At 33.5% G+C, this 27,517-nt stretch overlaps 1 long non-coding RNA gene across 1 annotated transcript; it reads left to right on the top strand.

Annotated features, from left to right (window-relative positions):
* The first annotated feature begins 200 nt into the window (after positions 1 to 200).
* On the top strand, positions 201 to 27,222 carry LOC141570679 (uncharacterized). The gene is made up of 3 exons (XR_012494980.2): positions 201 to 258; positions 20,560 to 20,693; positions 27,121 to 27,222. It is a non-coding gene; the product is annotated as an uncharacterized LOC141570679 (long non-coding RNA).
* The last annotated feature ends 295 nt before the right edge of the window (positions 27,223 to 27,517 follow it).

The raw sequence follows: 27,517 nt of genomic DNA, 5'->3' as shown, positions 1-27,517 counted from the left end.
ACCATGGGCGCAATGGAGAACGAAGAAGAGGTGACCAAATCCCGGGCTGAGACCCGGCCGCGGCAGGTGACAGAAGCGACAGCAGCTGCAACGACAGCAGCTGCTGGGAAAACCGGAAGTTCGTACATTTCAGCCGCCACTGCTGCTATGGACGCTTTCGGTTGCTAACATGTAGCGTCAGGCGCGTTCAGTGACGTCAGGCGCGGAATTCGTGGTGCGCACACGCTCTGCCAGAAGGAGCTGAGTCGAGCTCTACGGGTGGGTCATAATTAAGAAAGTAAACAAAAATGTATAGTGTAAAATGTTCATAAACTCTTTGCATAAGGAAACCTCGAGAGAGCGGGAGCTCACTGTTGAGTTGCTTTGTGTAGAACTGCAGAAACACAATGAAGACGGGCTTGACGTTTCTCTTAGTTCAGGTACAAATTTTAGACAAATGTCTTCCAGTCTCCAGGTCCCTGCGCTTCCTTTCTTGGGAGTATTTACTGTAGAAAATTTGTAATTGTAAATTCATCCATTGCCCTTTTGAGATATATAATAAATCCTTTAAAAAGCTCTTGCCAGGTTTACAACCCAGGACTGTATTAAGGACCGGGAGACATTCTTTTGAAATGTAATCAAGGCAGAAAATAGCACCCCTATCTTTGCAGTCTTTGTGGAAAGGTGGGTGCCTAACTTAGGCGGGCACCTTGTTCCAACTTGTAGAACTTCCTCCTATCACAAAGCTAAGAGAAAAAGTTAACTTTTCCTTTGAATAAGGCCAATTAGTAAACACAGGTGGCCTGTGATGTTCCCGACTTCAACTCTTAAAATCGCTTCCATCTCTTTGTGTTTGGGTAGTTGAGCTCAGAGTTCTGGCTTTTGTGGTCTATTATAGTCTTGAATAATGTCTTCTTTACCTTCTTTGACATCTTACATGGAACTTTGGTCTTAACAGATACTAACAAACAATAACAACAGCAACAACAACAACAACAAAAAAAGAAAAACCTGACCAGAAGCCAAAGTTAATATTTGTTCTGTTTAAAAAACTTATTCACTGAAAAACTGGTTTTGAGTTTCTACTTGCTTAGCACTGTGTGAAGTTATGAGTATGGGATAGTAGACAAATCAGATGTGATCTTTGCTGTCATCGTACTTAGGCTCATATGGAGATAAACAATTGGGCTCATTCTGAATTCTGAAATATGTTGTAAATGACAAGTACAGGATCTACAGTAAAAAAAATTGTAAAGGACTATTGTAGGTAGGGTGGACAGGATAATGTCTTTAGGGGTAATAGAGTAATGCACTTACTCTGGTAGAATTGTAGGGACTAGGCATCTTAATTAATGCTGGGTTCCAGTGTGAGGAAGACCATTGGTGACATGCCCTAACTTCAGCTTCCAACCTGGCATTTATCAGTAATAAGATGGTTCTTTGGATATCCTGTCTCCCTTAGTCACAACCTTATTCAGAGCCATACATGGAAGAGGGTTGGTATTTAATGCCACTCACTTCCACCCTTTGAAAAAGTCCAATATCAACACATAAAAAAAAAAAAAAAAAAAGTGCACCATCTTTCCTTCCTTACAATATCACATTTTACTGTTGTGTTTCTCATCTTGATTACAAGCGTTATTCATCTCCAGGGTGATTAGGCATAAAATCTTGGCACCATCCTTTATCCTTGGCTTCCCATCAGCAGCAATCCTTGCCAGTAACTGGAACATGCAAAGTGCTAAGTAATTCTGAAAGTAGAGTCAAATTAATGATTCCAAATGATGAGAGCATATCTTGTTCTAATGTTTCTCCAAATGTGACTCTCCGCCACCTGAATTAGTATCAGAAATGGGATTTGTTAAAAATGCAGGTCATTATTCTAGAAATTCTGAGCGCAATTTTTGGGAGTGGGGATATGGACTATGTATGCATTTTTCTTAAGCTCCTGGGGTAATTTTCATTTACACTAATGTTTAAGAATGTCTTTCCTTTCCCTTACCACCTGCATCCAAATGTTGTCAAATTTTCTTCACTTCCCTAACATATTTTTTACTAATCAACTGTTTTCTGTTCCCTGCTTCTGACAAGGAATTATTTTTATATTTCTAGGACTATACACTAGTCTTCTTTGCTCCCAGCCCTTTCTACCTTTGATTACAGCCAGGGTAAACTTTCAAGCTCAGATCTCTCTTAAAATAACAAATGAACAAATAGATTTTCTTCCAAAAGACTCTCAGTCCTCAACAACCGTGATCTTAAGCAGCACAGCACCTGCAAATTAATGTGTGCTTTGCAGAATACCATATTATCTGTAAAGCTTTATGAAACAATATTTTCAGTTCCATCACAGGAAGTGGGAACAAGTTTCCTGGGAGAAAATATTTTGCCTGTGTAATATAAAATGAAAATTTTGAGCACGCATGTCTATTTAAAAGACAAGTTGTCAAACAAAGTATAATTGGCATTTCTGAATTTGTTCAATTAATAATACTACTACTTGTGCATTTACTAGTTTTCAGTTAGACTGCTTAAAAGTTGTGCCAATCACTAGAGATTTAAAAACATATAGGGGAGAAAAATTCTTAGAATGTGGAATTTATATTGATTTACTTAAATTAATCTGCATACTGGGAAAAGACCCTGATAAATTAGAATTTATCAGGGAACCCCCTCAGATGACAGACACCAGTCTTTCTTGGAAATATAGTTAAAAACCACTGGCCGCCTGAGTAAAATCCAAACCCAACAGTGGTATTGAATAATAATTTTGAATATTGATTAAGTATCGTGTACCAGATATCATGCTATCAAATGTTAAATGATTATCGTTGTTTAATCCTCATTAAGAAAACACATTATTATTCGTATTTTACAGTCAAGGAAACTGAGACACGGGGTAATCAATTTGGCAAAAATCCATATGAGTGAAAACAACAGAGCGGGGCAGTGAATCCAGGCAGTCTAGCAGCATTTTATCTTCTCCTAATTAAGAGTTTTCATGATTTATGTCTAGCTTATTGTCTCAATCAGCTATTGCTAGAATAATGTTGTATAAACAATAACCAAAAAGATCCCAGTGTCATAAGCATTTATTTCTCACATGTTTTGGGTCAGGCTGAGATTGATTTAAGCTAACCTTGTGTAGGCTTGGTTCCAGGCCACAGGTTTAGTTCAGTTTTACTCCAGACACCTCTCGTTCTTCTGGGATCATGTCTAGATCATGTTTATGTTAAATCTAAGGTCAGAACTTCCTGAGGCAGTGTGAGGAGTGGAAGGGGAATGGGGAATAAGCATGAAGAGAAATGAGCCATGTGTGTCTTTTTTTGTTGTTTTTTTAAACAATGAAAACAATTGATTACTCAAAGCCCCATCTTTTGCTCTTGACATGGAGCTCATTGGAGAGAAGTATGACATGGTCATTTCTAGGTTAGGAATCTGGAAATTTTAATATTTAGATAGACATATTCTGTCTCTAGCCAAAGTATGTTTATGTTAGCAAGTAAAAAGAAAACAAGTTATATTGATAGGCATTTCATTTTCACTTCAATCTAAATAATAGAGACCAAGGCTCAATAAGAATGCCCTGTTGTCAAAATCCCCTTGCTTGTCCAGTAATGAGGCGAGAAGGCAGGAGATTGGCTCAATTGTAGTGGTCACATTTGACAGAAGGAATCTCTTACACATTGAGTGGCATCACATCAGGGGACTATCTATACTCTAAAGTCCAAAAGGAAACAGAGTTAAATAGTCCAGAAAAGAGAGTATGAACTAATCACCAAACCAGACAGCCAAAAGAATGTATGCTGAAAGCTAGAATGTGAAGGCAGACTTGGAATGCCATAGAGACAACTTAGAAGGGAGCAGTGCTGTTGGGGTAGGCACCACATAGTCAAGGAGGAGCACGAATAAATACTAGCATTAAATATCTAAAAGGAAATGACCATACAAATGGGCTATGGTTCCTGAGAGAAAAGAAACAAGGTGTGTCCCAGTTTTTCTGGCTCTCTGCCTCGGGAAAATTTCCTAGCTGCAGTGCAGTGACCTGGAGTTCAATCAGAATATGGAAGTCTCTCTATCTAAATGGCAGAGATTAGAGTTCTAGACTTTTGAAGTGATGGGACTCTATGAAGCAGGGCATTAAAAGAAGTAATCTGTGGAGGTCATAAAATTCATGTGTGGAGAGGGGTTTCCCACAAGTTCTTGCCTGAGCGCTGGACAGTACAACCATAGGCATGGCCACCCAAGGGCATAGTGGCTGCTGCAGAGGGGAGAGGAGAACCGAGGTAGCACACAATTAGCAGAGCCGGGGACTTTAGAATTATGGGACAGACATACTGGTTAGGGCTCCTTAACACTTCCTGAAAACAGGGGAATCAGGATGAATCACTGCTTTATGATAAAGTCCACACCCAGAGAGAGGCCCACTTTAGACACACTTTAACAAAGCTTAAAACCACGCCCTAACAAGATTGATTGTTAGAGGAGACAGAGTTTGGAGATTGAATCTTGCCAATTTAGAAGGGCTTGGGAAACAGATACAGAGAAATTCTACAGTCTTGAGAACAGAAATATAAAAAGATTGAAGAGAAATGAACAGAACCCCAGAAACTTACAAGACAGTATTATACAAGTCAATATATGTGGATTGGAGCTCCCAAAGAAAAATCAGTATAATGAGGCAATGAAATATTTTTGAAAAATGATAGCTGACAAATTTTGACTTACAGTTCCAGGAAGATCAGAAAGTAATAAGCAAGATAAATACAAAGAAAACCATATTTGGGCATGTCAGAATCACAGGAGAGTCACAAATATCAGAGTCTAAATCAGAAACTCTTGAAAACAGCCTTAGAAAAAAAGATGCATTACATACAGAAAAACAATAATACAAATGAAGACATACTTCTTATCAGAAACAATGGAAACCAGAGACAACGCAGTACCGTTTTTAAGGTGCTTAAAATAAAGCTATCAATCTTGAAATCTGTATCCTATAAAGTTATATTTTTAAAAAAATATGGCAAAATATGATATTTTCAGCAAATGACAGCTGAGGAAACTCATTCAAGCAGACTGCACTACAAGAAATACTAAAAAATGTATTTTCAGGTTGAATGGAGGTGATACAAGATGGAAATTACAATTTACGGGAAGGAGAAATTAGCAAGTGGAAATGGAAAATCAGTGTGTAAATACAAAAATCTGTTTTTTCAACTTCTAATTTTACTAAAAGGACTTTAATGCCTTCTAAAATAATAAGGGCACTCTTATGTGTGTGCCAATAAAAATATGGCAACAGAGCATAAAGGTAAAGGACAAGGGAGTTGTAAATGGAAATATACTCTTTCCCATTTGCGAAATATAATATGTGAAATGTGAAGTTTGAAATGTCAGTGGGAAGTGAGAAGTTGGATATTTATAAATACAATTATGCTGTTGTAAGGCTATTACATTTGTGAAGTGTGAGGTGGGAAATGTCGGGTGTGAAGTGGGATTTATGATGTAGGAAGCTCAAAAAATTAGGGGTGAAGATTGAAGTGACACAATATTGATGCTAAATAGACCTAGTTTAAATAATAATGAGGAATAAGGAGGAGCATTGTTAGACTTTAATACCCAGTAAAAATAATGAAAAGAAGTATATCTAAGAAAAGATAAATAAATCTAAATAAAAATCATCCTTGTCAGGTATTTCTTACAGTGGGTCATGAAAATGGAATTTTTCTAGTAATAAAAGTGATACATTCATATTATCGAAGTTTGGAAATTTACAGTGTGAAGAAGCAATGTTTCTACCACCCTGAGAATTTCCTTTTAATATTCCAACATTATATATGTATTTGTGGGCATACACATATATAATTTTGCTTATATATTTAGAATAGTAGAGTATATATAATTTATATTTTATTTTAGTATTTATATCATAACTTATTTTATCTGTCTAAATCTCTTTATGAACATGAATTTTAATGGTTTATCATGTATTTACTAAATTGGAAAATTACCCTTTAACTAGAACATTATTCCTATGGCATTATTTTATGTAAATATTTTCCTCATCTCTTCCAGTGAATTATTTCTTAAGGGAATGTATGCCAGTGCCTTTATTTAGGGTATTATGTATAGAAGTCTCTCTGCATTGAAGATGAGAAGAAAAAAATGCTTGTGTCAGTTGGTGGAAAAGCAGAAGTGGATAGAGCGGAGGCACGTACTAAATGACACTCATTGGCTGCAGCTGAGCCCAGCCCAGCGAATAATAACTGTGGGAAGTAAGCCCAAGACTGTGGTGGAAGTACAGGCGAGAACCCAGGAGGGCAGTGTTTGAGAGCAGAGCCAGGTATGAAGTAGAGTGACACCACCTTTGATTCTGACTCATTTCCATCAACACTTGAGAGAAGGTTAGGCCTCATAGAGGAGGATTGTATTAATGAATACTTCATCCTCTGCCGTAGTTTAGTGTTCATAAGATGAAAGATAGTGTATTGGCAATAAACCTAAAAGAAGTCAGTATCAGGTTTGAAGGGAAAATGGAAAGAGATCAATATTTTTCATACAAGGCAGTTGTAACTGGCTCTATATGAGCACTGCCCAGTTTTCCTTAGCATAGTGTCACCAGGTGGGTATAAAACAGCACTTACTGGGCAATAGGCGTTTACTGAGGCACTGAGGAGTTGGGATCAAAGGGCCATGGGGTTTATCATCTGTAACAGATATGTTGGCAGCTGATGTCTATAGGGCCGCTTCAATGCAGTGTGGGTTTGGTGGTTGATACTAGGAAGAGGCATGAGGGAGTGAAGTTTTAAATTCAAATTATAAAGCCGAGAAACAAGACAGACACCTCAGAAAAGAAAACCAAATTCAGCAAGGAAATTGAATATGTAAGTTTTTGTGAACAAATCTTGCCTTTTTTTGTTGTTAATTGAGCTGAGGCCAAAGCTGCAATTTGTTGGAGATACCGTACTTGTGTTTTCATTGCAAAAAGAACATATTATATCTGGATAGTAATCATTGCAGTTAAAAATGGTTCATTAATTTGAATGAATATACTTGATACCATGCAAGCGAGAGAAATGATTCCTAAAGAGAAATTGCCTCCATATTATGAAAATCTACTTTATTTTTCAAATAGATATTAAATTCACACAGTTCAAAATTCAAAATGTGCTAAAGGATATTTAATGGAAAACTCTCTTCCATCCCTATTCACCAATATACAGTTCCTTTCTCAAAGACTAATAATGTTTTCAGTTTCTTGTGCATCTTCCAGACATAGTCATATACAAGTAATATAAAACTTTCATTTATATATGCTTTTCTTTTTGTTGTTTTTAAAAATACTTTAGAGATCATTTCACATTATGCCATGATATTTATCATAGTGTTTTATTCAGGGCTGATTTATGATTTTTGTTAGCCCTGGGCACTTTTGCATTTTTTGGCCTCTTTCTCCATTAAAAAAAAAAAGTTATAATTTATGACTATGTTTGTATAAAGATGAGTAAATCCAGGCTAGAATCATTATTATTATTTATTATTATTATATTTGTTTCCTCTAACTTTAAAAGAAATTAAAATTAACGCATTTTCATGTGTCCATAAAAATATTCTAGGACTTAGGCACTATGCGTAGTTTGACTAATTGAAAGATAATTCAGCTCTGGTTTTATTACTACAAAGTTTTCCATAATAATTTTAATCAACTCCCCAGTGATGGCTGTTCAGGCTGTTTACAAACTTCTTGATGTTTTTTAATGGTAAGTGAAATTTGCAAAGCATAAGTTAAACAAAAACATGCAACCAAACGTAATTAATATTTGCATACTCATTTAGAGTAGTACCTCTTTTTAAACTAAAATTGTTATTTTATTTTCTTGCAATTTTAAATCTGGTCATAAACAAAATATCTACCAAGTGTTAGCTGGGCAGGTAAAGTAGCCCTTGTTAATCTCTCTATCATGATTTTTTTTTTCTTTCTCTACGTATGCCGTTTCCTTCTCCTTTTTTCCTCCTCTTTTTGCTCAGATAAATATTACTATTCTCTGTACACTTCTTCCTTCTTTCCTATTGGTTCTTTAAGCTTGTTCTAAAGGCTTATGTGAACACTTTGGTAGAATTCAAAGATGAAGGAATGGCCAGAATTTACTCCAATATTTTTACTATTTGAAAATTACCTGCATAGAGTTTCCTTAGGCTCAATACATAGATAAATAACCTAACACAAAAATGAATCCACATGATGTGAAATGGCTTATAAACCAAATTATTAAGTTGTCTTGTATCCTAGATTCTCATAAAGCTCATCAAATGTATTATGTCTTTATCCTGTTCTTTAGGCCTAACTCTTGACAAAATTATCTCTTAGGTATATATGTTGGCTATCTTAGCCAATTCTCACAGCAGACTTAGCTCGGTATGTCTTCTCTCAGTGACATATTTTCCCAACTACTTTTATGTTTATAGACCAGGGATGAAAACTAAATGAGGCCAGGAGGAGTAGGTAAATGCATATATAATCAAGTGGGGAATGATAGTCCTACCTAAAAGTAGAAGTTGTACTTTTAGTCAGTTTTCATCATATAAGAATAAAACACGTAAGTTGATTTTTTTTCAAAATAAACCAGAAATGCATATATTTATGTTAAGTCACTTTCACTTAGCAAATAAAAAATAAATAAATATCTAAAAATAACAAACACCATGCAATCAGCACTGCAGACCAAATCAAACACACCTATAAGCTGTAGAACTCATTGATAGGCAATACAAAACTTCTGTGTAAGCTCTATAAAGGCAGGAATTTGTAATTACCTTGGTATTTAACAGGAATACCTACACATGGTTGGTGTTCAATAAATATTGATTAGTTTACAGAATGAAGAAGAAAGTAAAATTTCTAAGTTTGAATAATATTCATAATGTTTCTTTTATTCATGTATCACAACTCTGAAAAATAAGATAGACATAATGCAAATTCTTCAGGTTAATCAACTTATATTATTTGAAAGAAAACATTAACACTACATAGAGTTCCATATGTTTATAGAATCTTAGAACTATAATGGACCGTAGAAATAAATGTAATCTCTTCAATTTTGTAGAAGAGAAAAGGAATGTCTAGAAAGATTGTATAATTTTTTCTAGTGGACAAAAGCTACTGAAAAGCTTTAAATCTGAGTTTTAAAATTGGGCCCTGTTTCCTTACACAGTATTTTCTAAGCTGTCAGTAGTACTATACCTCAGCAAATAATTGGATAGTAAAGATTTACTCCCTCACGTCCATAAGGGGTTTAGATTTTTTTTTAAATTGAAACTTCTTTCAGGGAGAAGAAAACTATAAAAATTAAATGAACTTTATATTTTAAAAGGAGATCATGTAACTATTCAATATATTCAACCAACTTTGATTTTATGAATATGATACTATTTGAGATCATTTAAGCCATAATGAAATCTGTAACTGGGATATGAAAACCACTTTTGGCAAGGTTACTTAGCGGCATTGAAAGATTCTTCCTGTTTTATCAAGTAAACCCATTTTTTAAGTTGAAAATTAGGTAACATATGCATAATGTTCATCTCAAAGGATGAGAAAGGATATCAAAGAATGGCAAGGATTATAGGACAAATACATAAATTTGCTTTTTTTAAAAAAAATAAGAATTTGTCTTTGAAAGTTCAGCATCTAATATATTTGCTATATAAAATTTCTTCTGAAATCCTAATGAGATTCAGACTCCCGAGCTCATTATCATCCCCGACCATCAGCACTGACAGGCCAAGAAGGGGAATCTAGGTAGGTTTTCAAAGAAGTAGTTTCCTCCCACAAACACTATTGCAAACTCCTAATTTTGATTTTGTAGAAAGGGTACAGTAAAATAAAATTATTATGCCAGCTAACCTGTAACCTCAGGAATGTTCCAGAATGTGTACAAATCTTCTGGGTGAGCTCTAAAGGTGAGATAGAGAGGAAATTATCATATACCTAAAATTTTAAATGGAGCCAGGTGATCCATCCACACACCTTGGTACATCAAAGAAATAAACACAAGCCACAAGCTCATGATAAAGTTCAGATATTTACCCAGCGTCACTCTCCTGCTTATGGAATCTGCCTCTTGCTTAATCACTCACTTCCTGGCATGCTTCTTGGTTTTGTTTTACTTATATTATTGAAGACACTTACCCTACAGTTGGCTGCATCTTGGCCTAGCACACTTCAACCTCAAGAAGAGGCGCTAAAAATTAGAACTATTAATTAAAATTTTAATATATCTTATTGAATCTGTGAGAAAGCATCACTAAATTAGGTAAAGGGAGTTAAGGGAAGTAGTAACTGGAAATTCAAGTATTTGTTATATGCACTGTTTTTATGTTTTGCTAACAAACATCTTTGTTCAACATGAATCACTGGAGGATACGAATAATTAAAGCAGTTCTAAAAACATACACTGAACATCCTGTGGAAACTACATAGTCCCTCACAACAGTAGCAAAAAAGATGAAACACCAATTCTGTACTTTAAAGGCTTCCTTGCTAATCTGAAGTCAAGACAAATACAGCAGAGAGAAAAGGAAGGAAAACAAGTATCCAAAAATGATGTCAATCATAAGAAATTGCTTTAATTATTATTTTGCTTGTCACTAAGGGAAAAATACTTTCCATTCCAAGAATGTATCAATCAAAGCTTGTTGATGAGAACTGTTAAAAAATGGATTTTATGCTGTAGTGTGATTCATTCATTCATCTTTATATCAAACCTATATGAGTGCTGCCTAGACATCTCCAGCACCCCCATTTGGGAACTGCTTCACACTCTCTTTCCCATGGCCATTGAGTAGTCTGACCCCACTTTCTGGCCACACCTGACAGCTAATGGGGCATGTGACCCAAAGTGAACCACTCAGAACCCATTACAATGAAATTAGAACTGGAACTAAGATTTGACTCATACCTGGGAATGTTTATTGAATGGTTAAACATGTAAAAACTCAGCCATGTTTTCTGCCACATGGACTAGGGTGTAGGCAAAGCTCATATGAATATTGAATTTAAAAAAATGACTTGATACAGAAACAAAGATGAGGAGTGGATAGTGACTCTAGATTTGTTTGCTTTTGCTCATTTTTGACATGGTTTTTGACAACAAACAGCATTCTAGTTTCCAATTCTGGAATTTTTCAAAGTCTGGCTACTTTAATACCATTATGTTTTTTGATATTGTGCTCTTATTTTTTCCCTTTAGTTTTCTTGTATTGATTTGCTACCCTTTACTTGCTTCTAAAACTATCCCAATTAGCTCTGAAGATAAGCTATTGTGTTAGACATTGATATTTTAAATGAGATATAGTCCCAACTTTTACGCACTCACAGTCAGATGAAGGAGCTACTGTAATAACATATATTTAGTAAAATTAAAATTGTAATGAATTTCTAGAAAATAATTAGGGGATGCTATAAGAATACAGATGGAGTTATGCTGTTGTGCAACATTGGGTTAAAGGCTTGCAAATACTAAGTTAATTTCCTTTCAGTAAATGCTTTCTAAAAATCTTGTTATTCATATGACCAAATAACACGTAAAACTATCCCATGTAATGTAATCTGCACTAGCTAATTTCAACAACATTACTGAATTATATTGGACTGAAATCACCCATCTAACTTCTCTGCCAGTCTTTGTAAAGGAAAACAGTAAATGATAACAATGTATGGGCTTACATATGATACAGGTAGAAAATCACCAAGCTGCAATAAAAATAAAAATAATAAATAAGTTACTGTGGGGATACATGATCTTAATTTTATTTGGTTAAATCTAAATCCCATGTAGTATAGTCTATTATAGATTCTCTTTAAAACAATTCCACCAAAGAGGTACAAAAAGAATGCCTAATTGTGTGGAACATTTCTGTATTATATATTGACAAGTCAGAATATTCTCATATCATTTTATACATAATCAATGCCCTCACAGAGTACTTCTAACAAAATGGGACAGTGTTACTTGAGTGAGTTTTTAATAGTTCTAAACTCAGCTCTTAAGAGTTTTAAATTGAAAGTAAATTGTTTAAATTATATTCATTCAAGAATGCCTATGAGAGTAAATGCATCTTCAGGGTTAGGGTTTCAAAATATTTGAATCTGAGAAAACGAAGATCTCTCTCTTTTTTTTTTTTTTTTAAGCTGAATGGGTTGAAAAAATCTTTGTACAACATAATGACGAAAAGTCTTTCCCTGTAATAATAGTATATTATTGAAAAAGAGGTGGTGAGGGAAGAAACATTTAGGTTTGGGAAATTTAACTCATTCTGGAAAAGAATCTTGCAGATTTTGCAGGGTTATGCTTTGGAGTAACAGATTTTGAGTGTCTGCAAACTGCAGATTCTTGCCATATTCAAATTAAAGCAAGATTAAACGTTCATCTGACATCATTAGAATGTGGTCTTTTGTTAAAGATAAAGGTGTATCTCTAATGGATGAATTAGGAGAAATTTCAAATTAGATTTTAGATCACTCTGTAATGAAATCAAAATGCCTATGAAGGGAATTGTTCATCAGAAAAGGATACAAGAAATGTTGAAAATATAACTGCTTTCAACTTGTAAATGTTCATTTAAAAACTGAGTTATTAAAGGGCAAAGCAGATATATCTGTTAAGAAATATACATAGTTTGTGCTGGTTTTCTATTTCTCTGATGAGCCAAAAGATCATTTTTTATACTAATATAGAGCAGACATTGGGACAATGACCTTTGGGGTTCAAAAGTGTGATAACAGCCAGTGAACCCCAAGCCACTCCCATTTCCCCATTATATATTGTGAGTCTTTTGTACTCGGGAACTGCCATTCTCCCATCTTCATCCCCCACTATGTTCAGGTAAAGAAATAATTTGATTTTATTAATAGAAGTAACATCGTTGAGAGCTGGGAGGAGACACTAAAGAGTTAAATTTTTAGTGGCCAATGTGAATGAATTACAGGTTTTATATCTAGATCCTCCTCTCACCTCAATATTCATTGGGTCAATCCTGATGCAGTCTTTCGTTTGACTGCCTCTTCCGCTCTTAGAATCAAATTTAAAAGATTTTTCCTCTAGCATATCTTCCCTAATTAGTGTAGTAAATTTATGTCTTTTGTTCAACTTTTATCAATTTAACTTTGCAAATTTGCAGATATGAGCATACACTATCTGTGCCATATGTAATGTACTTTTGTCATCCACACTTCTTCCAAAAATTCATTATGCAATCTATAAAGTCAAATGCACTATTGAAATTTCTATCATTGAGATGGCTCGACAGAAAAGCATGGATTTGGTGAAAGTTTCCCATTAGGATAAATGAAACTTTTTTTTTTTTTTTTTCAAATAGGGAATCTTGTTAACTTCTTGTGGTGAGGGGAAAGGTGGGGAAAACTTGAATACCTAAGAGCAACTACCTTTGAACTCCAGAGACGGTATTTCAGGAAAATATTTAATTGAATATAAAGGACAGATTTTTAATTAAAAAAACAAGAATGAATTGCATTAAGAATTTTATGCTCTGAAATCAGCATGGTGTAGGAAGATAGGAATCTCTCCATTCAACTGAACTCTGTTTCTGTTCGCCTGTCATTGTGGAAAGCTTTTCTAAGATGACTCTTTTTTTCTAATGTTTAAATGTATGTGTTTGTTAACCAGCAGTGCCCCTAAATGCAAAGCAAATTTTTAATCTGTTGTAATATGGTGTACATACCAAGTGATATAATATTGACTTGCTTTACAAACACAAAACAAAATATTATGTTGTTATGAGCATTTTAAGGGGTTTTCAGGAGTAATTTCAAATATTAAACAGATTTTCCCCTTAGAGACTGAGTTCAGAACCTAATCCTCTTGTAAAATGCAAATCCACTGCACCCATATAAATGATAGGAATCTATGATTTTCTATTTTTGTGCTATTTTTGTCAGTGTTAGGTGTCAGGGTTCAGTAACATTTCTAAAATAAATTGCAAGGCATTTCAAAAAAATCTATATTCTTAAATATTTTAAATAATATGGAATAAGAAACAAAATAGATCATTAACTTTTCCTTTTATTTTTTATAATTTGGTTTATATCTATCTATCTATCTATCTATCTATCTATCTATCTATCTATCTACCTACCTATCTACCTATCTATCTATATTTTACATTTTTCAATCATCTCTGGTAGTTTATGCTACCATATATTTCTTCTATATATATTTCTAAATTTAATGTAATAAAATGTTGTTCCTTTATAATTTTTAATCTTATTGTTATCTGCCATTATATTCATATGGACAATGTTATTTTTTTATATCTGTTATTATTTTTCCTTATCAGGCTTACTAGAAGTTTGTCTAATTTGTTGGTCATTTCAAAATTCCAGCTCTTAGTCTTATTAGTCATGCTAACTTGTTTTAATGTAGCAAGAACACTTAACATGATATTTATTATCTTAAAATTTAAATGTACAATGCATTCTTACTGATTATAAGTACAATATTATACAACAGATCTCTAGAATATATATTCATTTTACTTAACTGAAAATTTATAACTGTCAGTTAATCACTCCTTGTTTCCTACTCCCCTCAGTGTTTGGTAACCATCATTCTAGCCTTTGATTTTATTAATTTGACTATTTCCAATAACTTGTATAAGTAGAATCATGCAATATTTATCTTTCTATATCTGGCTTATTTCATTTAGTATAATGTTCTCAAGGTCCATCTATATCGTCGCATATTGCAGACATTTCTTTTTAAAGACTCAGTAGTATTCCATTGCATGTATATACCACATTTTCTTTATCCATTCATCTCTGTCCATGAGTGTTTCGGTTGTTTTTACATTTTAGCTATTGTGAATAGTGCTGCAGTGAACATGGGAGTACTAATATCTCCTTCAGATCCTGATTTCTTTTAGATACATACCCAGAAGTGGAGTTGTTAGATCACATTGTAGTTCATTTAAAAATTTATAAATAACCTCCTACAGTTTTTCATAGTGGTTGCACCATTTTGCATTACCACCAATAGTGTACAAGGGTTCTAATTTTTCCACATTCTAACCAACACTTGCCTTTTTTAAATAACCATTCTGACAGATGTAAGATGGTATCCCATTGTGATTTTGATTTTCATTTCCCTGATGATTACTGACGATGAGCACTTTTTTCAGATACCTGTTGGCTATTTGTATATTTTCTTTGGAGAAATGTCTATTCAACTCTTTAGCCCATTTTTAAGTCAGGTTATTAGTTTTTGTTTGTTTGTTTTGTTTTGTTTTGTTTTTGTTATTAAGTTATAGGACTTACTTATATATTTTGAAAATAAACTCATTACACTATTTGCAAATATTTTCTCCTACTCTATCAGTGCCTTTCACTCTATTGTTTCCTTTGCAGTTTTTAAGTTTTATGTAATCAAAGTCCCAAAATCATTTTTTTGCAAAATTAGGAAAACAAGAAATAAATTCTGCAATTCATATGGAATCGCAAAAGACCGTGATTAGCTAGCCAAATTTATCCTAAGAAAGAACAAAGCTAGAGGCATCAAACTTTCTGATTTCAGAATATATCATCAAGCTACAGTAATCTAAATGGTATGGTTTGACATAAAGACAGACATATAGACCAATGGAACAGAATAGAGTCTAGAAATAAATCCACACATATATGTTCACTCGATCATTGACAAGGGCAATAATAACACCCAAGGAGAAAAGTGGTCTCTTCAACAAATGATATTGGGAGACATGGATATTTACCTGTAAGAGAATAAAATTGGGCCCTTCTATGATATACGAAAGTCATCTCAAAATGGATTAAATACTTAAGTGTAGAACGTGAAGCTATAAAATTCCTAAAATAAAATATAGGGGAAAAGCTTCAGGACGTTGGTCTTGGCAATGATTTCATGGATATGACATCAAAAGAGTAGGCAACAAAAATGAAAATAAACAAGTGCGACTACATGTATCTTTTTTGAGGGTATTTTCTTTTAAAATCCAGTTTACTAGCTTCCACCTAAATTAATTTGATGTTTTATTGCTTTTTGCTTACCTTCTTAAGTTAAATGCATAATTTATTCTCTATATCTTATCTTTCTAATTAAAGGAATTAAGGTATACATTGTTTACTGCATACAGTAGTATTTCATCAGTATTAATTTTAACTAGTCTATTTTTATATTTTTTTATTTTAGAAAACAATAAAGGATTGATCTTTTAAATTTTGTTTTGCATTAATTTTTAAAATATTTTTTGTTGCATTGAAATTAGAGAATGTTGATTTATATCATTGCTATTTGGAAATTTTATTGAGATTATTTTTGTGGAAAAGACAACTGATTTTATAAATAATCTTTTTTAAATTTAAAAATAATATATATTTAAAGTATAGTATAAAATTATAGGAATATTAAGAATATTCAAATCCCTTGTATCATTTCTTTGTCTCCTTTCCCTGTTAAATTCTAAAGTAAATAAATTATTGCCTTCTAATATGAATCTGTTTTTGAAGGGAGGGAGGGTAACAAACAATTTTTGTTTCTAATACTCTTGTTTTATTTATTTTGCTGCTACATTAAAGGGACATGTGTTTATAAATGCTAATAGTGTGACAGCTTTTTCCATTATAAAAGATTTATATTTTCCCATTAATGCAAAATAAGACTTTTTTCTTGAGTACTGTGTCATCTAATATAAAATTACAATCTTATAATATATTTGTTTTCCTTTATCTGTTATATTTTTGCTTATGTATTACTTGCTCATTTTTAGGTTTTACTAGTATAAACTACATATAACTGGATTTACTTTCCTTTTTTCTTTAATAATATCTGTAAGTTTTTAAACCTTAATTTACATGTATTGTAATAGACTTTTGTTTGCTTTATTTATCCTAGTTGATGTTACATTTCATGTTTGTTAGGCTTTGTCATGCATTCTTTTCTTGTATTTTATGAATTTTGCTAAAATAAAACTTTTATTCATTGCATTTTTCCCTTTTATTATTTGAATGTTTTTCTGTCAAATTTATATTTTCCTTGTGTTGTCCTTAATTTTTAGAAAATATTTATTGCTATGGATTTTGAGAAGTGTTATACTTATCTGATCTCCTATCCTGTGTATGCGATGTTTTATTTCTAAAATTTTTTAAAGATCTATTTCATGTTATAAGTGTTCTGAAATGTTACTGTGTAATACTGTGGTGGGATTTTGCATATGTCATTGTCACACTGTAATTTATAAGAAAGATGGTTATTGTGATTATTCTCATTTTTATGTTCTTCCCAGGATCTCAAAACTTCATATATGAATTTTGAAACTTACTCTGTTTATCCCACCATAGCTACAAAACAACAATTTCAGTCTGAACTTTCATGTGCAAGAAGCTTTAGATGATGGGGCCCCTAGGGAAAAAAGAGAAGAGTTGTGAAAATAAATGCCTAACTCTTGCCGTGAAACCTGTCAGTTTATTTTGGGAGATAGACATATGACTGACCTATTCAAATCCAAATATATCAGTGACAGATAGAGAGGAACTGGATTTCTAGTCAGGGATGAAGAATAAGAACAGAAGGCAGAGCATGAGACAAAGAATAAGGGAAGGTGTGAAAGTGAGTGGCATGTTCACACACCAAACAACGATGGGGTGACTCTACAGCCAGAAAGGCATGAGGCTTAGTGACAAGGGATACAACTAGAAATAAAAATGGATGTGTCAGTGAGAGGATTGAGAGTATGGACTTTATCCTGTGTGCAATTAAAATTGAGAGTTTGTTCAAGGGAATGATATGAAAAGGCTTAAGTTTAAGAATGATAATTCAGGTAGTAAGTAGAAATTGAGATAGGAAATCTGTGAATATGAGTTACAGTAGAGAAAATGGAAGCAAGGAATTTAAAAAACATATTTGGAATCCATTTATCAAAACTCAAACAAGCTGAATGTGTTTATTGGAGATGGAATGGTCAGAGCTATCTCTTGGATTTGAAATGTGAGTGATGGATAGATGCTGAAGTCATTAAGTGAGCTTTAAAAAAGGTGGAAAAGTGGGTTTTATTGTATGTAAATTTTGTTTTGGAAGCAGTAGAATTTAGCAATCAATTCAAATCCCTGTACTTGCCCTTACTGTTTTTTGTTGTTGTTTTTTTGGCATTGTGCATGTTGCTTAATCATTCTGATTCTTAGTCTTGTTCATGGTAAAATACATAGACTAATTACTCTCAAGGGGTTATTATGGAGATTAAAACAGATAATGTATGTGACATGTGCTACTATTTCTATCATAATATTATTACTATTATTATTATTATTATTATTACTAGTTCTGTCCCTAATATACTTGAGATTTCTATTTGAGAACTGTACAGATGTTCAGAGTTTGGGAGGTAAATTAAAATAAGCTTTGAATTCAGGGGAAAGTTTAGTACTGGAGAAATAATTTTGTATAGTTGATATCATGGAAGGAACTGTAGAAAGACTGTAGCAGAAAGAAAGATGTTGTTCTGTTGACCAGAGAACAGATGAAAACTAATGCTAAACCAGCCAGATAAATAACAGTGTGTGACAAGAAGGAAAATCAAAATAGTACTACCAGTTAAACTAAAAGGAGTAAGTGTCCAAGAAGATAGCTACCACAAAGAAATCAAAGCAGGTGAAAAATGAAAAGTCTATTTGACAATCCAGAGGTCAATTTCAGGTAGTTTCACTGGAGTAGTACAGGAAAAAAAATTATACAATGCAATGGATTTAAGACTCACTAAGAGGCATAAAAGTGAAAAAAGTTGTTATAGATTACTCTCAAGAGTCTATGTCAAAAGAAGATAAAGAAGTAGAAGCTGAAATACATTGATAATTTTGTCCAGTTTCTGAGTGGAAAGGACTGACCATGTTTGAAGGCCAAGGTGAGGGTATTAGTCAAGAGGAAGGCTAGGAATTCAAGGAGAGTAGTAAAGGTGCAGTAAAATGACTGAGGAGAATGGGAAAGGAAATCAATAAGAAAGTGTTGACTTATCTCATCCATATAAATGATCATGTAGTATTATGCTCAAGCAGAGAAAGAAAAAGGTCTGTGTCTGTATCAAAATAAGAATACGAATAGAGTCTCCACATACAGTACTGCACCTTGTATTTCCTCCAATTCCTGCTAGTGGGTTCTGTTGTAAGATACATTTATCGTTTCTGGGACCCTGAAAAGCATGACAAAAACCATAGGATACCTTTTCATTTGTAGATTTTTTTATTTTTTAAACTTCCCTCTTATCACTTCTTAGGCCTCATCCATCCTGTATCTGACTTTCCATGTTTCCAAAACATGCACATTTCACAAAGGGATGTATTTTCATGTTCTGCTTCAGTCACATAGTCTGTAGAATATGTTATATTACCAATGCAGTCTTTGGGGGCGGGGGGAAATGAAAAGTCAGTAACTCTTGTAGGTCACAGAAACAGGTTAGGAAACACTGGATGTAATACATAGTGTTCTATCACTCATTATTGACAAGTGGGCTAAGTAGCAATTACTGTCCTTGAGAAAGTTGGGCTTGTGAAATTCAGCATCTAAGAAAAAAATAAACAAAAATCAGTGTTTTTTTTTGTTTTGTTTTGTGTGTTTTTTTTTGTTTTTTTTTTGGTTTGCCTAGTCAGTGACCAAACAGTTGCCATATAGGATTGATTTTATTTTTGCAGTTCTATTACAAAGTGGAATAAAAATCCCAGTAAAATAACACAGATATTAAATACATAAATGTTTGTGGAAACATCTCCTTAATTCTAGATAAGCAAAAATATCTTGTCATATAGTATTAGGAGCGATCTAAACTGATTGTAATTTTGGACATTTTTATTATGGTGTTGTCCTGACTGGTCCCTACATTTCTTAATGTTATTGACAGAGTTCATTTGGAGTATGTAAAACTGCATTTACCAATATGGAGCTAAGATGATGTAAAAAGTTTCGATTCAGTAGTCATAGTATATTTGGTCAATAGCCAGCAATTGCCATTAGTAAGAAGTGAAGCACCTACAAGAAGTGTCAAGTCGGTAAGAGAAACAAATCAAAGGGAGGTAAAGTGATCCCTAATAAGCAGAGAAAATCAATAAGGTAAAAAAAGAGCCATTTTCTTAAAATGAATGAAGAATAGACTGGCTGATGTTTGAACTACATTTGCTCAATGTAAGTAGTCACTGAGCATTAAAGCTTAGCACAAAAATACTCCTTTCTTGCTCTCAGTCTCCCCGATGGTGAGCTTATTCTAAAACCATATACATTGATTGTATTTGGTAATACATCAAAAAATGTATGTGTGTCTTATTAAAAAGTCATGTTTAAACTTAAAGTAAGGTCTGACCATGTTTGAAGGCCAAGGTGAGTAAACTTAAAGTAAGGTCTACATTATACAAAACTCTCTACAAATAGTAAGTTACATGCCTAATTGTCATTCTAGGGGACAGCACTTCTACTAACCTAATTCAGATTGAATAAAGAACAGCATGTAAATCATCAGCCTAGTGTGTAGGCTGGCCTTGGGGCTAACTCAATTTAATGTTCTGTCTTGAAGCACATAGAAAACTTCTCAGGAAAACATCAAAGAGGAATCCGTAAGTCCTTGAAGAGCTCAACTATTTCATGGATCCCAGGAGGATAAATGGAAATTTTGACAAGAATGGAGAATATGGCATCTCAGAGGTATAGGTACGATTGCTCTGCTACTCTCTTCAGCTCCTCTTGTTAAGAAAACTAACTCAACTTCTGATTAACAATAGGTTTTTCTGCTGAATTGATTGCTTTAACTGGAGAACACAGAAAAGCAGTGGAATTCAAGATTTTAAGGGGATATTCAGTGTATCACTTCACTGTTTAAATACACTATTACTGTATGTCTCCCAATGATGAAACAAAATCAGGAGGGTATACAGTACCTCTAAAATGGAAGGGCAAGGGTCATCTTTTCTACTTATGGAGCTTTGGGGGGAGGGTAAGAAAAGAGTGGGATTTTATCTTCCCCAAATACCCAAATAACTGTATTAACCCAAATCTTTGGATTCCAAGTAAAGAACTACGTGGTAACCAGCCTTAAGGATGGCCCCTAATGCTTCCCAGCATCTACACCTTGTTGTGATTTGTACTAGTTCGTTTATATAGTGAATCAAATATGGCAAATGGGATGGTATATCACTTCTGAGCTTAGTTTTTAAGAGATTATAGCTTCCAACTTGCTCTCTGTCAAAAATTAATTTTATGAACATACTGATAGAGTGGAACCACGTCCTTTCAGTAACCATGATCCTTTGCATCCAGGAGATTTAAAGGGAAAAAATTCTATTTCGGTTCTCAGAATATCAGTGATTTGATATAATTTGTGGTGTCTAAAATACATGGCAGGCACTAAGGTTAGGGCCAATCTCTATGAAAACTGCATAGGTTTACATCGTGTAATTATGCATATTTATTGTCCTTTCTCCAAGTAATTTTGGCTTCTTGCACTAGTCTATATAAGTTGAAGACTATTAGTACTGGATTTTTAGAGAGTTAAAATGAGGAAATATATGTAAAGTACTTCAAACAGTGCCTGGAATTTTGTAATTACTATATACATGCCACTTCCTATATTATGTCTCTGTCACCATCCTGAAAAATAGGGATACTATTAAGGAGATCTCAACCTGTCATTTTTATTCTCACCTCGAATCCAGTTTATGGCCCAGTATGTACCCTCCTGTGTTCTTACCATGATCTTGTTTCCTGAGATATTCTGCTGAACACCCCGATTTGGGGTCCATCCCTTTGCCAGGATCAATTTATTGGATAATATTCAAGTTTAAATATAGCCTACTTATTAGCCAAGAGATCATTTCAAAGCATTTTGACATAAAAAGGAAATGTCAGTAATTGTTGGTCCTTTAATGAGAAAAAGAAATGCTACTTGATTTAAGAGCTATAGTGTCAATTAACCTAAGAGAGTAATAGAGAAGAAACATTAGCGAACTAGGTTTCAATGCATACTCTGCCATGTAAGCAAGAATCCCAGATTATACCTCCAATATAGATTTTGATAATATATATACCGTCTTTAAAAATAGATTTTTCTTATTGTAAAAGAACACTTGAACAATACTTTGACATTATAATAATTTAATCAGAAAGAAGGAAGTAAAATTATAAAGCCACTAAAGAGTTATAGAAATCCCTATACTGATCTTGGAAATAATCTTTCTAGTGACTGGCCTATATATATTATGTATTTCATTCAATCTAAGATACCATCCATTGTAAGATACCCCATTATGTCATGAACCATTAAGAAAGAAAAAAAGAAATATGCTGCCAATTAAAGCTATGACAAAATGTTTGCCTATGGCATATTTTTATTTTTATGCATTGAAAGGGTTTTTTTTCAGACATTTAGCAAATACTTTATTCATATATCACACTTGGACATACTGAAAAAATGAGCAAAACAAACTGGTTAAGATACTTCTAAATTATCTTTACATGCAATGCCAGCTCTATTGAGTTACTTTTGTCTCACAGGGGCGAATAATATCTGCTCTAACTACAAGAGCATAGATGCTACATTGCTTCATAAATGAGTGTTCTATTATTTTCACTTAGATCTTTCTTTAAGCTGCTGGCCCCTATTCTGCAAGTTTTGGTACACGTACACAGGCAATTGCAAAGAAATCAGTTTTGCTGTCTCATCAACAAAAATGATAAGATCCATTCCAATTTCAGAGATGTTAGGACATCAATACAATGTGAGCATCAGTTAATGTCCATTCAGGAAACAGAGCTCGCAGGAAATTCAACAGAACTAAATTAATAGAGAACTGCTTAGAAAAATGTTAGAAAGCTAAAAAGGCAAATAGAAGTAGGAAAGATAGGTAGGAAGCCAGTTGGCAAGAAGCCTGGGCTATAGAGTTTGCAGGGTCTCCAGAACAAGGGATGGGTGGGGAATGGATCTGAGAGCCAACAGGGAAAGGAGCGGCAAAATCAGCAGTTTTGAATTGATTAAATATGGTATTTCTCTATCGCTATTCTTATCTCTATAATGAATCATATAATGCAGGCCCTTTTATAACCCAGTGTTTATATTTATGTATATGTATACCTTGTATGTATACGTCTGCCATTGCAGCTGTATTTGTCTTTTTTTGGTTGCATTGGCTGCTGCATTGTTTAGATAATATTTACTAAATAGACTCATAAAAATGTTTGCATTTCTATGTAGCTCTATAAATATTTATTCATTTTTTCTTTTCTTTGCATAATACACATTTTTATTGCCTTCCCTTTAAAAGTACAAGCCCCTCAGATGCTTTTATATTTCTTGCATTTTTCTAGTCAAGATAACTTCTATTTAATCATTTTTAATTTTTACTATCAAACAGCATGCATATATTTATTAAAACGAATTGGTTAGAATAATAAAATAGACATTGAAATTGTAATTTTTCTTAAGGAGGCCATTTGTTGTAGTGAAAAGCTCATGTTTGCATTGCAAGAGTCATATAGATGTTTCCCTGTATTCTTTAATTCCACATGTTAACCACTGATTAGTTATTTTGTTGATTGACTTATTTAAATTTCAGTTCCTCAAGCCACTAAATGGGGATAATAATTCCCACTTCTTAATTTACTGTGAAACTATATAGAATAAAGCTAGCACATAGCACACGCTCAATGTTGTTCCTATCTCTCCAGCATCGGTCTTAAATAATTGTATGAAATTTCCCTTTTCTATTTTATGTTCAAGAAATGACATACTTCTAACTAATTTACTCTCAGTGACTTCAGACCTCATTCCCTGTTACTGAAATTTAAAGATCTGCCTAGGAGCAAACCCCAATAAAAATATAATCTACAAAAAAAATAATGTGATCTGTAGAAGTTGATTTGTTCAATGCAGCTGAGTTGTCAACTCCTGCTTCATGTTATAGTAAGATTCAATGATACAGTCTGAGTATTGCTTTCTTTTGATTTTGATAATGCAGGGCCCTGGAACTGGGAAAACGAAGTGATTATTCATAAGTACTTCTTTAGTGCATGCATATTAAACCGGTCACCCATTCTTTGATCCAGTTATTTATCCATTCATTCATTCTTTTAACAAATACTGATTTAGTGCCTCCTAGTGCCAGATACTACACTGGGTGATGAGGATACAACAGAAAGCCAGAGGGAGAGGGAGGAAGAGAGGGAGGGAGGGAGAGAGATGGGGACAGAAGTGCCCTCACAAGAATGGCAGTTTACAGAGATAGGGCTACTGCTATTACATAATTATACAACAGTATAGAGATGTAATTCCTGATAAAAAGCTATATAATGGTAAAAGATATAACTAGAAATTATATCAGGAACTCTAGTTTAGTTAGTTAAAGAAAGGTTTCTGAAAAAGTGACATTTAAGCATAGACCTGAAAGATTAGAAATAACAAAGGAGAATGGAGTAAGAGTTGGGCTGAAAGAATTAGCTAATTTGTTCATTTTTTAAACACTGAATTATAGTCCTTTTAACTTAATAGATATCCCATCTAAAATGCTGAGTAAACTCTGTTCTTGACAATTAGTATTCTTGGCTTTTGCTATCAACTTTTCTATTTGAAGAGTAAGCTAGCTCACAGTATGATGATTTTATTACTGATCTCATAATATTCATCAGTTTGTGGAAATATCTGTTAAGAATCATTTTAGGTAATGTGGAACTTTCGTTGACTTTGTCCTTTGTTCAGTGACCTGAACTCAATTATGGCTGCATGTAGCTGTACTATTTGGTTAAAAAGAACCAAAATTCAAAATAGTTTAATTTAAAAAAAGAAACTTATTGACCCATATAAAACAAAAGTCTATTTTTAGACATTATTCTTGACTGGATGGATCTAGGTAATTAAAGATGTTTTCAGAATACTCTCTAAATTTATCTCATACTTTACATTACCCGAGAAGAGAGCTATTTGGAATCAATGTAGATACATTATTGATTTTTATACAATACTCATATTTTTATACTTTTTTAAAAATTCAAGTTTGGTAGGAAAAATCTTAACTTGCTACCACTTTTGCTTGAACTGGAAACCTGTCCTTTATAGAAAAAATAGAAAGATACACATCCTCTTTAATGTAATTGACAGGAATGTATTTTCTTAAACTCTAAGCTAACTGAATTAATTATGTAATTAATGTCAGAAAGAATGACTTCAGACCAGCTACTCCTAAAACAAAGGCATATTTTGCCTTTTGGTACATGTCTTCCAACAGTTAACGACTTTGTCTCCAGCAGTTGACATGTACAATAGAATATGTGCTGTGATCTTTTATTATTAAATGTTTGTGGGTGCTTTACTGGAGAATATACACATTCACACACAAATACACACTTTAAGAAAAAAACAACAAGAAGTATGATTAAAATGGGCTGCACATATTTTTTAGACTAATGTTCTTGTTGGCATTATTTTTACTACAGACCTTTAAAACTTTCACTATCTATGCATTCATGTGATTGATGGTATGATTTTCCCATAGCCCTGTGGAGACCCTATGGCCTCCATGCCTAAATTTGTCTATGTCCTACCCGCAGTACAGAGGTGTGTGTGTGTGTGTGTGTGTGTGTGTGTGTGTGTGTGTGTGTGTGTGTGTAAAACAACAATAGCAGAAACAAAACATACCACTTTGTCTAGGGAAGATATTTATCTTTGGTGTCCATCTGAGCGATAAATATGCTTCTTCGAGAACTGTTCTATCTTCATATTTTGGAAGCTGAGCCTCAAGTAACTGGTTGTTTTTCCTCTGGCTTTACTGTTATAGACAGTGCACTACCAAATTAGAGGCTTGATGTTAGCTGTTATACTCCAGGGAATGTATTTTGTATAACTTTTGAATTTATTCTATTATCTCTACCCTTATTTACCTTTGCCACAAATTCTTCACGTATTTTTGGTATGTATTTTGTTGTACTATGTGTTTTGATAAGTTGCCCTTAATTATTTCCAAATGTACTGAGCATACAGATATAAACAATTAAGTAAATAATAGTAGTGACTGAGGCAGCATATAAATATTTTTGTTTATTTTGTACATTTTTCACAGGGTTCAGTTTTAAAGTGTTTTCAGAAATGTTTTTTAAATAACATATGTTTGCAGTTTTTTATTGTAATTATTAATTACATAACTATTTATAAATACGTATTTACATATTATATTATTATATATAAACATAAAAAAGTAGTATGAGAGTAGTAGTAAGAGAACAGGGTCCAACATTGAAAAATGAATTCACAGTATTTTAACCTGGATGGTGACGCAGGGAAGTTCTCCTCTTCCCTTAATTTTAAAAACATATTTTAGACATCACTGCTTTTGGTAAATGTAATATTTTTCAGTCTCTTGTTCAAAAACTCTAACAAAATTGAATATACTAAGAATATATTTACCCTATCTTCTGCTTATAACCATAATTATGAGTTTCTGCCATGGGATGTATTTTAGTACACCCAGTGTACTTTTATACGTGTGTGTGCACAAACACGCTTGTGTGTGCTCGTGTGTGTGTGTGTGTGTGTGTGTGTCTAAGCTTTGTCTTTTTTAGTAAAATTGCCATCATTTATATAGTCCCTATTTTGATTTCTTTTAGTTTTAACCACTGGCATTTGTAAAAAGTTAACAATAGATGTTGCTTGTTTTGTTGCTGGTTGGTATAAATGGGTTGCTGAATATTATCTTACTGTATTGGGAAATGATGTACTGATGAATAGAAAATAAGTTAAAAGAGGAATGGATTTTTCTTTTCATATCTTATGTAGGACTCCCTAATCTACAATGTCATCTATAAAATAATCACTTGAACATACTTATAGTGGGTAAGACGGAAGCCCAAGCCTTGGGCATACAATGTCTAGTAAGCAAATCCTAGAGATCTGCTCTAAACCATTCCCTTCCTAGCAACATACTAATGGTGCTGAAATAAAAACATTGAGGGTTAACCAAGAGAAAAAAAGGAGAGTTCTAGTCACATTACGCTAAACTCTTAACATCAACAGATTAGGTAAAATTTTGAAAAGCAGCATTATATTTACATATTTTTAACCTCAACAAAAGTTACTACAACTCTCTTCTTTGGGTAGCCTGTATACCCAACAATATGCTGTGTCCTCAGACAAACTGAAGACGCTTCCTTCATCACATATGTCATCCCCGCAGACGCCTGGGCTCAATTCTGTGCCTGGTACATGGTAAGTACTCAGTAAATACTTGTAGATTATTTGATGACACTGTTAAAAAAAGAAAGGTCGTGCACAGTGGACCTATGACTCCAAAACAGCTGTCAGGAAAACTGGAATAAAAAGAAATGGCTGCCTGGTAGCTCCTAGTCAGAGAGCTGATATGCTCTTCTCTCTTTCACATTATGGGTGATTTAATGCTTGCTAGAAGTTGTGTTTGTTCATTGCTCTACTCAACTTCTGCTAGGAGTGTCAGAGGCAGGCTGATCCTTATAGAAGGAAAAGAAAAACGTGAGCATCA

This window comes from Rhinolophus sinicus, chromosome 3, assembly GCF_057876585.1.
Source record: "Rhinolophus sinicus isolate RSI-liver-muscle chromosome 3, RSI-T2T, whole genome shotgun sequence".
Taxonomy (NCBI): domain Eukaryota; kingdom Metazoa; phylum Chordata; class Mammalia; order Chiroptera; family Rhinolophidae; genus Rhinolophus; species Rhinolophus sinicus.
Note: the sequence above shows the minus strand (reverse complement) of the source record. Positions and strands in the feature narration are given on the sequence as shown.